We start from the raw sequence: 14769 nt of genomic DNA, 5'->3' as shown, positions 1-14769 counted from the left end.
AAATCTAGCTGTGATTCTTTTCAAATATATACAAGGTGTGTGTTAGTTCTGACCAGCTAATCCCAATTTATTTTAGTTATAATATTGCAAGTGAATCTGGAACTTCTGCTACTTTAATCTTAAGCACAAAATTGTGTGCTTTATACTTGTTGTGTTGTTATTTGTTAACATCGTATTTATAGTCATTGGGATCAGGATTCCACTAAGGAAGAGATGAGTAAAAGAGAAAACAGCCCTGGGCTGGAATTTGAGTTGAAGTTGTCCCCTCCACAAACTGGAAACTCGTCATTATCAGAATTTTCGACTTCATCATCATTATGTTTGTATTCATCAGATCAAGACTCATCCGTATCTTCTGATGCTGACAAAGAGACAAAGGCGATGCTTCTCGTAGGTTGTCTTCGATGCCTCATGTACGTTTTGTTTCCAAAGGATGATCCCAACCCTAAATGCCCCAAATGCAAGAGTACTGTGTTGCTTGATTTCCTTAATAACAAGCAAAACACCAACCAACCAGCTGCTTGATGCACACACGATGTGGTGGAGTTAAACAATATTATTTTCATTAGGATAGTTAAATAGATGCATAAAATTCTTGTAGTTGAAAAACTTGTCTAGGGACATAGGAGTTTGTGTTCTCAAAATTATTCTTTCAGGGTTAAAATAATATTTAGTTAATAAAAATTATAATTATTAGTTAACTACATATGTAAAATATTTTGATTTTCATTAAATTCAATAATTACCTTATATTTTTCACTGTTCTTAGTTAATCATTTTATTTGTACGGCAGTACGTAGGGTATAAAATTCTATATGTAAGATGTTGTAATAAAAAAAATATACAAATTAATCTTAAGAAATTTCTATAAATGTCTCAACAGAATTTCTAGCCCCTTTCCCAATCGAAATTTCATATTTGTCGTAATTTTCATTTTAATAAACCAAATAAAAAGCATAAGGTAAGAAACACATTAAACTTAATTTTTTAGTAGTAGAGATTGAGACAATATGTACAAGGTTCAATATGAAAGAGAGAAAAAAAAAAACTTAACCTCTTAGAATCATTTATTATCTTGGTCATCTTGCAACTACTACTTATAGTAACAAAAGAAACACCAACAAAATCATGACAAATAGCATCTTTCGTTCAATTTAAGCCACTAGTTAGATTGGAGTAAATGAAGGTTGGGGCATTTTATTTGATCATGATTCTGGAATGTGGCATAAAAAATTAATTCAAGAACTATTTAATGTCCATGATTAACAATTCATATTGTCAATGTCATATATGATGCCAAAAGATAAGGATAAATTGCTTTGGAAGCTCACTAGAGATGAGAATTATATATTTAGATAAATTTGTTTACTAGCATGACATGGAGAATATGATTGATAATGCATATTATTGTGAGGATGGTGACCATAAAACTCAATCTAAAGTTTAATTAAATGTTCCTCACAAAATGAAGATCTTAATTTGGAGAATGAATCGTGATTGTTGTATCCCAATAAGGAAATGTCTAGCTTTAAAGGTAGTTCATTGTCGACTTTTGTGTCCATTTTGTGAAGAAAAAAAAAACAAACTCATTTATTTTACCATTGTAATCATGTTATGGTAGTGTGGAACTAAGCTAGAATTTTGTCAAAGGTATTGAGAGGATAGTTAGTTGATTAATTTCACTAGTGATTTAATCGATGCATGTTGATGTCGTAGTGAACCTACACCCAAGATATATTATACGTGATGATGGTATTGAACTTCTCTAATTTAAGTGGTGCAATCCAAAAAATCATGTTGTGGTGAAAATGGATTGATATTAAAAAAATTGTGTTGTATTGACATAGAGATGAAAGGTCATATAATGCTGATCAATAAGATCAAGTTATTTAGATTGTTCATCTATGATATAAAAGATCTCTTAGTTGTAATACATGACAACACATAACAATGTTATGTTGTGAAGATATCGTGTTGTTAAGTTGTATGTTGAGATGTAAAATGATTAATCTTACATAATTAACTATTTTGTTGTTCTGTGTAAGTTGAGCTTATAGTTGTAGTTGTATAACTAAAATGAAGTTGTTTCTATAGTTAGTTGTTAGCTTTTATATATTGTATGATGTTTTCTTTGCATACAAACATACTCTCATTTTGTCATGTTATTGGAATGCGATGATTATATTTTTGTGGGGACAGAGCAGGACTAGACAAGAGGACAAGCATGATGTTGTGTCATATAGGAGATGGTGTGTTTTTTATGGAGGTTATTTTGATACAGTTAGTTGTTGCTTGACTACAACTTAGGGTTTATTGCTTTTAGTTTCTAGAACTTGTATATATATGAACAAAACTTGTTGTAATCTTAGTGAGGGACTTTATGTTTTCAAGTTGATATAAGCATAGACTCTTTTAAGTTTTCTACTCTCCTATATATTATTATATAAATATTTAGGAATTGTTTGTACGAGAATCCCAAGTTAGACGATGTTTATGTTTTCTACAGCTTATTCGTTGTGTTTTAACAAGTATAATGATCTATTAGGTTATTACAAAAAGAAAATTTGACAAATAAATATTTTCTCTCTCATTTCTCAAACTCTCTAATTGTCATTTATCAATTTTATTGATATTAATACATAAACTTTGATATGGGATATTATCATCACCTATGATCAAATGAAAATTTATTGATAAGCAAGAAAAATTTATATATTATGATGTTTTATAATTAATTCAAATAAAATTAACTAATAAAATTATTTATATTAATTGTGTAATTCAATTAAAACTGTCTCATAAAAATGACATTTTGAATAACAAATAATCAGGGGTATATTTAGAGAAATAATTTAACACTTTATGAAATGATAATCAAAATAAAAGAGAGAATATCTCAAAATACAAAAGTCAAGTCATTGCGGTAATAATGAAGTTAAAGCAAATGGATAATAGAGTAATTATTGTATGCGAAACATAACATATCACATTTGCACACACAACTCATTAAAATTAAAAATAAAATAAATAATTAAAAATAAAGTCAAAATCATGTCAGACTCTAACTTGTCTCTCTCCTGAGTGATAAATGTTGTATAATAAAGATTACAAAAGGAAGAAGTCTCACATGTATTGGCACGCAAGAGTGATGAAGCTTGCGCACATGTGCATGGGTCAAGTGAGTCTATGTTTTTGTTTCCTTTGTTGCCCTTTCATCTCGTTCACAACATAACGTAGCATTAAAATTTGATGCAGAATTCAGTTTTGATGTGGACCACTATCTCATCTCATGTGATAGCAGTGGATGAGGTGTCTCACATCAGAACTCTAAGTTAGGGATATCAAATATACCCGTACCGTAGGTAATATCCGAACCTGTCCCGACTTTGACGGGGAATACTCGGTTTGATCGGGTACGGGTACGGGTACAAGTGAAACTTTGATATATTAAATCGGGTACGGGTACAGGTACGAATATGTACTTACCCGCCCCGTACCTGTACGTGTCTCCGTTCTCATTTTTAATTTAATATTCACTTTCAATTTAATTATATTAAAAAAAATTAATATTTTTTTATGTGTGATTATTTATTATAATATGAGATAAAGAAATAACCTAATTATAATTATAATATAATAAAAAAATAATTTAAAAATATCATTTTTTTACAAAAAATAAAAAATAAAAAAATTAACGGGTACGGGTACAGGTATATCCGATACCCGACGGAGACCGGAATGAGAATAAAAATCTATACTTGACAGGTATGGGGACGGGGACGGGAATGAGTTTAACTCACGGGGACGGGGACGGGTATCATGAAACCCGTACCCGACCCGTCCCGTTGCCATCCCTACTCCAGGCCACACGATTTGGAAACACACGATTTGGAAACGCACACACATATTTGTGACATGAGAGCATATCCAATGGAGGGTTGCTTATAAGCAACCCCTAGTGTCACATTATGTCACATCAGATTTATGGGTTGTTTAAATTTTAGCAAAGTTACTTGTAAAAATTAAGTGATTATCCCCCTCGAGATATATGGACTTCTTGTAAATTTTTACGTCCTTTTTATATTATTTTAAATAATCATTTCATTTTATATTATTTTAAATAATCGTTTCTATTCAAGAAAAAAAATACATTTGGCAAAACTCTCTCTCTTCTCTCTCGCAAATCTGCTCTCTCTCTCTCTTGCTAGTTTTGTAATCTCAAATTCTATTTTAAGACGTTCTTGTTATATCCTAAGGACTAAGACAGTACTAAGTATACTTTAAGAAAATTATTTGTTAATTATATTTTACTACAATAGGACAGAATTAAAAAAAAAAAAAAAAACCACCACCACAGCACCAGTGCAACTTCATATCCATTCACCTAGCTCCAACCACTACTACCACACCCATGACTTGCGAGTGGCCGGGACCCTCTCGTGCGATTTCGGTTCAGCATCTGGTTCAAGCACAACACCTATGAGGATTTTTCCATGGAATCTTTTAGTTCAGGAGCGGGCTGGACAGCGTCGAGTTGGGCTTCCTTGGGTTGGGCCTCCATGTTGGGGAGAATCAAAAGGTCGTGACTCACCGAGCTCGGGAACCACGGCGCAATGTTTCGATCTCTTCAAACTCGCTCAGGTCCACCACGCATTCTTATTAAAATAAACTCGAAATTTCTCCTCCCATTCATCATTCTCAAACAGGTATATATACAAATATATGGTTGCACCTAGATACATTATTTCCTACCTACAAATTTGCTAAGAATATTATATACATAATATTTCTTTATTTTTTTTTAATTTTGATGGAGTTTTACTTAATTAATATCTTTCAAGTGAAAGACAAACTTATGAAGTGAAAACAATATATGAGAAGATGCATTCTTGAAAAAAAATGATTATTCATATAAAATATACTCCTATCTCTTTTTCTTCTTTTTTTTTTTCAGTGAATATATTCTCCAATAGATGATCGGACATTAGCTTTTTTCAAGGCATAGATATTATTAAAGTGAGTTTTGTAAAGTTTTTATTCTTCTTCTACGCAGGGTCAGAAAATACCATGCTATATTTTAACATGCTAATTAACATGTTAAATATATCAGTTTCTCTACTAACTATGTTATACTTTACTGTTTATTCGTTATTCGTTATTAAGTTTTTTCAGTTTTGTGAGAATTATCAGATTTTGGAAATTCCTCACACCGACACCAAGTCTCTCCATTTATACGCACTAATTACTTAGTAATGATTGGTCCTTGATTTACCTATTTAAATAAATATCTTTCTGACCTGTGAAAAGAAAAGGCTTTCATACTGGGTAAATTTGCATTCGTATTAAAATATAAGAAATCTAAATCTGGTGCTACTCAAGCTAAGGACGTATTAATAAAGTAGAGAATATTAAAAAGAAATACAAAATATTAAAGGAGTCTTTATTTTCCTGTTGAGGACCTCAAGAATGCACAGATCTTACTACAATACAATACGTTCATTGTTCCGTACTAGCTAGGTGGAGGCAAACTTGTTGACTCTCAACAAGATACGTTAATTCTAAAAGCAAAACAGACACAAGTAAACATCCTGGAATCACGACCCTCTTAACCTCTTTACTCAATTGTCTGACTTGAAGTTTTCGTCTTTGAAAAATTCAAGAAACACTGTGCTCTTGCACTTAGGGCACTTTGGATTCACCTCCGATAACATGACGTACATGAAGCATCGGGGACAACCAACGAGAGGCATGGGCTTTGTCTCTGGACCATTTGTATGTTGAACATTGTCTTCACCTTCCGAGGAAAGTACACTTATGCCCTCACTCGGCATCTTAGATGAATATGACACCGAAGAAGATGATGAATCAGTAGAAACCGGCGATCTGGGCCTCGGGGACATGATGTTAAACCTTCAATTTTCCTAGCAAATAAGTAACTCTTACTCTAAGTCTAAGTCACTCTTTTCTAGGTATTAGATGTTTGGCATAAATTAAATCGGTTTAAAGAAAAACCTATCCAAATTAATTAACATGTTAACAAGTTTGGAGAAAAATCAAAATATTTTATGCTGGGTAATAAATATCTAGGACCTGGCTAAGATCCAACAACGGTTTTTTGTGTGTAGTGTTATGACAGTTTTTGAGTAGCATTGGAGAATGTAATAAAAGATTCCTATGTAAAGAAGTTGCAGAAGTATACCTGACAAAAAGATGCAGCGGCAAGGATGGACAAATCACAACTGAATCATCGACCAGAGAAACAGTAGCAAATTGTACCAATTTACTTTAGTTTGTGTTATATATCAGTAGTTGTTTTGAGGAGTGGAAGCTAGCGGCGAAGAAAAATCATTATTTATTGCCCTTTTAAATGTCAAATTTACTTCTTGCAGAAAGTGGGGTTGTGCGACACCATGAATAACTTTTTTTATTTTTTTCTAATTATTTTTTTTTTCATTTATAAGTCTTTAATTAGAAGCCTCATTAAGAAGAGCTGTGTGTACCTATGTGTATTTGAGTTCAGAAATAATATGTATAGTTATTCTAACTAGTATTAAATCTATATTCTACCAATTTTTGGGATGATTATCATCTTTTCTCTCAAGTTCAGCGATATCTTGTAAAAAATTGCCTTGTTTCCTTCAAAATTAATTTTAGTTTTTTCCTTATCCTTCCGACAAAAATATTTGTACATTAGATAATACTTGCAATCAATCTATATATTATTAAAGATAAAATAACATTAAATTTTTTTCGCTTAAAATTATATAGTCTGTATTATTCACTTTATTTTTTAAAATTTTCAAACTTTTAAAATTTAAATATTTCTCACTAATCATAAGTAAATTTATTAACAATTAATAAATTAAAATATGTCAATTAAGCATATAAATAATCTTTCAATAAAAATCTATAACTATTTATATTTATATACTAATAAAAATTTTGTAATTGTATCATAATTTTATTAAAAATAATTATCGCACTTTCTCACACAGATATGAGTTATTTTATATAACTAAATTATTAGTCTTTAATAAATTTAATAATGTCAATCTATATATATATATTAAAAAATCAATATCTCATCTTAACATATAAATATTTAAGATAGTCTCTATACTTTTTTTCCACTCTTTTATAAGATAATCATGTCATTATACAATTTGTCTTGGTAATTTAAAAATCTTTTAACTACAAGAAATGTTATAATATATGTATAAATCTATCTAATATAATTGTACATAATTTTGGTGTTGATTTTGAATGAGATTCAATAACATTGCGTCACTATAATATATACATATACTTTTTGTACTAACCGTACTTCGCACCCGGGCTCCTAGCCCGGAGTAGTGTTGCAAATAAGTAACCCCGGGCATGCGGTGCATGACGTCAGCCTGACATTTGAGCGAATCATACCTGATTCCGAGGATCTCGTCCCAGACCAGATCCGCCCTTCAATTATATCATATCATATCATGATATATCTTATCTCAAACCCAAAAGCCCAAGGCAAACCTAGATCACCTCAAGGTACGTGCATTATATATATGAGACTATTACTCATGCAAATCCTAACTTTAGCATCGGAGTCTCTTTTGCAGGTACCTCCCCCATCTCGGAGCACCAATACACCCAGCAAAGGAGGCTCACCGATCTTACCCGGCGGATCAGCTCTACAGCAGATTTCCGGTAAGAACATTTGGCGCCCACCGTGGGGCCGATCAGACCAAGCTCTCATCGGCCACCTGCATGGTTTCTACCAGAAGTCACATTAGACGAGCAACAGATAACACAAGCAATTCAACTACCATGGACAGCGACACCGCGACCCTGAGGCGGCTGGTCGAACAAGTCGAGCAGATGTGGCGACAGCATGACGCCGACCTCCAGAATATGCGTGTCCATCATGAGAATGACCTCGCGGCGATGCGCACCGCTAACGAAGCAGACCTAGCGGCGCTACGCGCCGAGAACGAGCGCATCCGCGCCCAGATCCCCCGACATCGCCTCGGCCAACCACCGCACGACAGCGGTGACCATGAGGAGGAGGCGCATTCAGCCTCCCATTCCCAAGCAACCACCAAGGCACCACATTCACGGCCTGCCACGCACCGGTCTCATGCATCAATGCACAGATCAGGGCAGGGCACCAGCAAGGCCCCCACTCATGTCTCCGAGGGCCAAGAGCCTTTCTGCCGTCATCCCTTTGTGGACGGCATCATGGAGACTCCGTTACCCCGCGGGTGGAAGCCCATCCACCTTGACCGCTACGACGGCACTACGGACCCCGATGAGCACGTCGACGCGTACACGACTCAGGTAAACCTTTACACTAACAGTGACGCTATACTGTGTAGGGTTTTCCCGACCTCGCTTAAAGGACCCGCGCTCCATTGGTACACCCAACTGCCGGCAGGGTCCATCGACAGTTTCGCCACCCTGGTGCGGCGATTCACGGCACAGTACGCCACCAGCCGACCTCACCACACAACCTCGGCCGCCTTGGCCAACCTCAGACAGAACGACGACGAGCCCCTACGGGCCTTCATGGAGAGCTTCTCTAACATATCAGTCTGAATCCGGAACCTAAACCCGGAAGTCGCCCTACACGCCATGCTCATGGCACTGAAACCCGGATCGTTCGTCGACAGCCTGTGTCGCGACGCCCCCCGCGATATGGACGAACTGCGCGCCTGCGCCGCCGGCTACATTCAAATGGAGGAGCACGCGGCCTTCCGCGACCAGGTTCGCGGTAAGGGCCCTGCCAAACCAGAACAGGGCCACAAAGACAAGGTTAAAGTCAACAATGACAGCCAATTCAAGAAGTCGGCCAGGACAAACAGAGCCGGGAGGTACGACTTCTACACCCTCTGAACGCCCCAAGAGTCCACATTCTGGAGGAAGCCAGTAACAGCAACCTGCTAGACCTCCCACCACCCGGCCACACACCAAACAGTGCTGACAAGTCCAAGCACTACCGGTACCACAGGAACTATGGCCACACCACGGACGAGTGCCGCACGCTTCGAGACCGCATTGAAGAGCTTATCCAGGCGGGCCACCTTGGCCACTATGTCCAGCGAAAGCCAGGTCCCTGAGGTGGCTCTGGAGGCCGGGGACGCGGGAGAGGTCGCGGGTCAGGACCTCGCACAAACTTACCCACAGGGTCCCAGCAAAATGCTAACGGTGTAGTAAAGGCCGAAATAAGTTAGGAGACAGAAGCAGCCCCCTTTGCGGGGAATCATTAACACAATCGCAGGCGGCTTCGCCGGAGGAGGCGCTAGCAGCTCGGCCCGGAAAAGACACCTTCGAACCATCAACTGCGCCCACTCCACCGCCTCGATCTTGCACAAGAGCTCACCACCGATCTCTTTTTCCGATGAGGACTATGCGGGAATCAGCCCTAACCAAGATGATCCCATGGTCATCGTGGTAGAGATCGCCAACTAGGAGGTACAAAAGACACTCATCGACCAAGGGAGCTCGGCCGACGTCCTGTACTGGCCAACATTCCTTAGGCTCGACGTCCCCCATTCCCTAATCCAGCCACATATCGAGCTCCTAGTCAACTTTGCCGGTGAACGGGTCCACACCCGCGGATACGTGGACCTGCTGACGACCTTTGGAACACCTCCGGATACAAGGAGGATCGTGGTCCGATACCTCCTCGTGGAGGCCAACACCTCCTACAACATCATCATCGGGAGGCCGACCCTAAACAACCTCGGTGCGGTGGTATCCACTCCGCACCTCACCATGAAGTTCCCAGGGAATGATGGAAAGATCATCTCCGTCAGAGCAAACCAGAAGACAGCTCGGCAATGCTACGCCGAAAGCCTGAGGATTTCCTCATCCGACAAGGAAAGCAAGGGGAGTCCCTCCACCGCTCCCCATTAGATTTTGTTCCCCCACTTGTACAAACGAAACCGTGCACTCTTTTCCCGCCTCAGCTCCCAACTGAGAGGGTTTTTAACGAGGCACACAAAATCATTTAATAACATTCTCCATTTTGCTCACCTATTGCTTTCTCAACTACTGCTTTCTTACCTACTGTAAAAATCGAAATTGAACCACCATCATTCATGAAAATCCGAGGTCGAGAACGAACCCCGGAATCCTCGGTAAAGGTCGAGAACGAACCTTAATCCAATCATTCACGAAAATCCGAGGTCGAGAATGAACCCCGGAATCCTCGGTAAAGGTCGAGTACGAACCTTAATCCAATCATTCGCGCAGATCCGAGGTCGAGTACGAACCCCGGTATTCTCGTTGAAGGTCGAATACGAACCTTAATCCAATCATTCATGAAAATCCGAGGTCGAGTGCGAACCCCGGTATTCTCGTTGAAGGTCGAATACGAACCTTAATCCAATCATTCATGAAAATCCGAGGTCGAGTGCGAACCTCGGAATCCTCGGTAAAGGTCGAGTACGAACCTTAATCCAATCATTCGCGCGAATCCGAGGTCGAGTACGAACCCCGGTATCCTCGTTGAAGATCGAGTACGAACCTCAAGACAATTAAGTCACATAAATCCAAGGTCGAGAACGAACCCTAGTATTCTCGTTAAAGGTCGAGCACGAACCTTAATCCAATCATTCGCGCAGATCCGAGGTCGAGAACGAACCCCGGTATCCTCGTTGAAGATCAAATACGAACCTTAATCTAATTATCCACACAAACCCGAGGTAGAAAACGAACCCCGGTATTCTCGTTGATGGTCGAGTTCGAACCTTGACCCAATTATTCGCATGAACCCCCATCAGCCAATATATAAACCCGAAGGGGTATACGAACCCCCAACATGCAAATTCAAGGTCGAACGCAAACCTCGATATCCCCACAAGGTCGAGTTCGAACCTTAATCAAACGTCAAATCCGAGGTCGAGTACGAACCCCGACGCTTTCTTTAAAGGTCGAGTCCGAACCTTAACGGAACCAACTCGCAAATTACGAGGTCAAGTATAAACCTCAACGCTCTTGTCAAAGGTCGAGTTCGAACCTCAGTAACTCATTCGGAGGCCGAGTCCCGACCACATATCCGAGATCGAGTTCGATCCATGACGAAACATACATGACCCTAAACTTAAGGGCGGACATGGACCACTTATCCAATTTACTACACTTCGGCTTGAGGTCGGCTCTGAACCTCGACGCTAATAAATCAAGGTCATCGAACCTTCACAGAAACACTCACCCAAACAGAAGTCCGAGATCGCGCCCGAACCTCCTTTAGCATATAAAGTCGAGTATGAGCCTCGATGTCCCCGCTTAAAGGTCGAGTCCGAACCTAACCAAATCGCCTAATTCAAATCCGAGGTCGAATACGAACCTCAACACAGAATACGAACCTTAATCCAATCATTCACTTAAGGTCGAGTCCAAACCACTAACCTGAGGACAACTCTGAACCCTGGCAAAGCACACCCCACTCTCGATACCAGGGTCGAATTTGAACCCCGGCACGACCGACTTAGGGTCGAATTCTGACCTTGACTCCAGCCTAGGGTCATTTATGAACTCTCACAACAATTACTTAGTCAAAATTCGAGATCGAATACGAATCTTAACACATTCATTTACGGCCGAGTTCGAACTCCCACGAAAAACCCTACCAAGCAAAAAACTAAGGCCAGCCTCGAACCTCGACTTCACCAGCTCAAGGTAGAAGTATCACCCGATACAAAAGCATATAACAGACACCAAACATGTGCCTCAAACAGCGCGAACAGCCAAAATTGAACGCAAAAACGAACAAAATAGAGCAACGTACATATATGTATACAAACAAAGTTCACAAAATCCAGTACATCAATTCAAGCCAGAGAAAAAGGAAACAAAAATTACAAAGAAAGCCTAGGCAGAGGCATTTTCACTGGAACTGTTGTTTACATCGTCCTCCGAAACAATCCTCCCACGACGGACCACCTTCTCCACATGCATCGAAGAGAAGTCGAACCCGGGAGCAAGAAGTCGTGCCTGACGAGCAGTCTTCTGAAAGCCCCTCTTATGCTCCGCCACGACGGAGCGCTCCACCTCGGCGAGCCGGCCTTCCACGGCCGCCTTCCCCGCTGCCAGCTCTGCGAGCTCTACTCTCAGCGCAGCAATCTCACCCTCTCGACCGCCCAGAATGGCCTCACTGCGGAGACGCTCCTCAGCCGCCGCTGCCAACTCCCCCTTTAGAGAGGCCACAACATCCTCTAAGACTCGCACCTGGTCACGGGAGGACGTCACCTCGTCCTCCAAAGAGCGGGCCCGCGCCCGGGAGAAGGTGGCGAGTTCCTGCAGCTCCCCCACCCGAGAAGCATAAGCCTCATTGGACCGCAATGCAATCTCAAGAGATTTCTGCACCCGCAAAAGGTCGCTACGCGCAGTCCGGAGTTCAGACTCCCGCCGCTTCGCCTCATCAAGGGCCACGGAGAGAGTCTTGTTATCCTCCCTCAGGATCTCGTTCGCCTCCTTCCATGGCTGAAGTCGGCCCCTCACCTTAGCCAGCTCTTGCTCTTGCTTGGCCAGCTCCTGCTCCTGCTTAGCCAACTCCTGCTGCTGCTTGGCCAAGTCTTCTCGCTGCTGGCCCCACTTGGGTTTCCAGTGACTCACTATGCCTATCACCCTCTGCAGCATGACCTGGGCAGCATCAAAACTGTCCTCGAGACCGATCCTGTCAATCAATCCCTGGTCCTCGGAGCTCAACATACCTTGAGGAAAAAACCTCTCCGCGGTCACCCCCACGCTCCACAATGAATCCATGTCGGCGGACGCGCTCATGTGATCCAGCCGCACCGTGTCTATCCCCTTCCCAAAGCGATGGGACAAATATTGGGTCCGAACAGGCCCCTGCGATGAGCCCGCCTGCGGCGCCAAACCCGCGGCAGGGGATGGCCCTCCCTGCTCAGCACCTAGAGAGTCCACCTTAGGGACTCCCGACTCCGCCTGCAAAAACCAGTCCCGCATCACAGATAGATAAGGAGACATGCGAGAAAGCCATAAAAAAAAACCAGACTCACCCCAGCAGCCTGGGCGGCCAGCCCAGAAGCCTGCACCTCAGGATCAGCGGCTTTCCCCGCCTGCAGCTCAGGCCCAGAGGCATTTCCTGCCTACAAAAAAAAAATCACCCAGATCAAACAGCCAAACAACACAACAAAAAGGCAGAGTGAAAAGTCCGAGAAGACAATACTTACCGCCTTGGCAACTCGGACGGTCTGCCCGGAAACGCAGACCTCCACCTCAGCAACGCCAACCCCGCCCTGCAAAGGGATCAATAACGCCTCAAAAAACAAAGACGGAACTCACACGGAATATGCGAGCAAATGATAAGCTACTCACCTCGGCGTCCGGTGCAGTAAGCCCGACACCCTGCACCACCTCCACCGTAGCCACCGGCGAGGCCTCCTTGGCCGGAGGGCTGTCGGTGAGATCCACAGCGTCCACAACCCGGGAGGTCGCCTCCTCGGCATCGCGAGAAGCGGAGGTCCCCCCGACCTCCTCCTCCCCCCTCTTCCTCTTCCGGTGGGTCCTCAGGGGGGCAGCATCCTCCTCTAGAGGCTCGGGAACCTCAAGCTCGGAAACATTGTAGCGGTGTTTAAGCTGACGCCACAAGTTTCTGCCCATAATGCCTGCAGAAAAGAAACAGAAACACATCAATAATGGGTAACCACACAAGTCCTAATAACCTACCAGAGCACATAATACTCACTCTCTAGTCCCCTCTCCCTGAAAGGCGAATTCGCAAGCGACAAGACGAGCTTGCAATCCAACGGACGAGGGAGCGCGGCAAGATTCTTGATGGCGGCCGTCTCTGCGGCCGTCACCTTCAGATCCCCCAAACCGTGAAACCTAGACGGCTTGGGACACCAATAGAATGGAAACCTCGGCAAACCGCCGAAGTAGAACACCTCGTCTTCCAAAGGGTCAACACCCACAAGGGCGACCCGGAAAAACCCCTGCTTGAAATTTTTATACGATTGGGAGTAGGGAGTAAACAAGCCCCCATCCCTACTCCCGCTCAGGGACAAAATGCCATAAGGCGGAACGCCCATCTTCAACTGATAAAAATGAAGAAAGACGCGAAGAGACACCTCTATACCTAGAACTGTACACGGGGACCTGAAAAGCCCTCAAAAAACCCCAACTATTGGGGTGCAACTGGCAAGGAGCCGCGTTGATGAAATTCAAAAAATCGCACTCAAACGGGGTAAAAGGAAGACAAACACCCAAATCTCTAAAAAAGCATTGATATACATAGAAATGGGGGGATCAGTAGACCTCCCCATATACACGCCCTCATCAGCCTGACAGGGCTCAAGCCGAATCATGTGGGAAATGGAGGAATCGCAAACCCTGTGCGCTCTCCGAAACGCATTCACTTCGAGGAAAGAGCGAAAAATGCTCTAAGCCTCAGCCACCTCGCGTTTGACCCAGTCGTAACCAGGAACGCCTGGTTCTGGGCCCCTAGGTGGCGGCGGGTCTTTCTTCTCAACAGTGACCTTTCCGGCGGCCACCACCTTGCCACGCGCCTTGCCCCTGGCAGACACAGAGGATCCAGCACAACTTCCACCGGCCATGAAAAAAGAGAAGAAGCAAATAAAAAGGAAGTACCTGGTACTCCTCCTCAGAAAACAACCCTAACAAAGAAAGGACTACCGGAAACGACGACGGCGACGGAAGCGCAAGAGAGAAAGGAAGTAAAGGGAAGCAAGAAAAGCTCTCGTACTCGAGAAGTCAGAAGAAAGATAGAGAAGAGGCGCGAGTGGAAGAAAAGGAAAA

At 42.2% G+C, this 14769-nt stretch overlaps 1 non-coding gene across 1 annotated transcript; it reads left to right on the top strand.

Annotated features, from left to right (window-relative positions):
• Positions 1-213: 213 nt before the first annotated feature.
• LOC109790567 (protein GL2-INTERACTING REPRESSOR 1) lies at positions 214-525 on the top strand. The gene has a single exon (XR_014429967.1). It is a non-coding gene; the product is annotated as a protein GL2-INTERACTING REPRESSOR 1 (transcript).
• Positions 526-14769: the final 14244 nt, after the last annotated feature.

This window comes from Cajanus cajan, chromosome 10 (assembly GCF_000230855.2).
Source record: "Cajanus cajan strain Asha chromosome 10, NIPB_CcT2T_4, whole genome shotgun sequence".
NCBI lineage: Eukaryota > Viridiplantae > Streptophyta > Magnoliopsida > Fabales > Fabaceae > Cajanus > Cajanus cajan.
This window is presented reverse-complemented; position numbering and strand designations above follow the sequence as displayed.